Source organism: Penaeus monodon, chromosome 7 (genome assembly GCF_015228065.2).
Source record: "Penaeus monodon isolate SGIC_2016 chromosome 7, NSTDA_Pmon_1, whole genome shotgun sequence".
Taxonomy (NCBI): Eukaryota; Metazoa; Arthropoda; class Malacostraca; order Decapoda; family Penaeidae; genus Penaeus; species Penaeus monodon.
The window spans coordinates 4,909,673-4,910,302 of NC_051392.1; positions in this window are offsets into that span (position 1 = coordinate 4,909,673).

A 630-nucleotide genomic window follows, 5' to 3' on the forward strand; every position below is an offset into this window, starting at 1 on the left:
GCCAAGACGGCGATGCCACGTGGTACGACCTGCGCAGTTTGCTTTCGGGCATTTTCAAAATGGCGGACGCACCATTTTCAAGATCATTGGCTGCTGAGAGTATAGGTTGTAATGGTATGATGTTTTTTTATGCTGGTGTAAAGGAGAATGATGGAGACTGAAATTGCGGAAAATATATTTAGAAAAAAAAAAATAAAAACATGAGTAGTTTTCTGCAATGTGAAACGTAAGGTAGAAGGTTAGACGACCGCGTGGCCTTGACCGTCAGTTAGGCCTAAACGAGTTGTTTTTATGTACTTATTTTTTTTCTCTTTTTTTTCTATTTACTTCTAGATTTGTTGACCTCTGCGTAAGTTTGGTTTATTTTTTCTCCTATGTTTTAGATGCTGATATCTTATTTACATATTTTTTTCTTAGTAAGGAAAAGAAAGGGAAGAAACAACGATAAATATGAGCACATAACGGGAAATAAAGGTCAGGAAGTAAATAAATAAATAAATAAATAAATAATGGGAAGTGTGTTGGGACGAGCGTAAAAGATATATATATATATATATATATATATATATATATATATATATATATATATATATATATATATATATATATATATAAAGAGAGAGACATAGA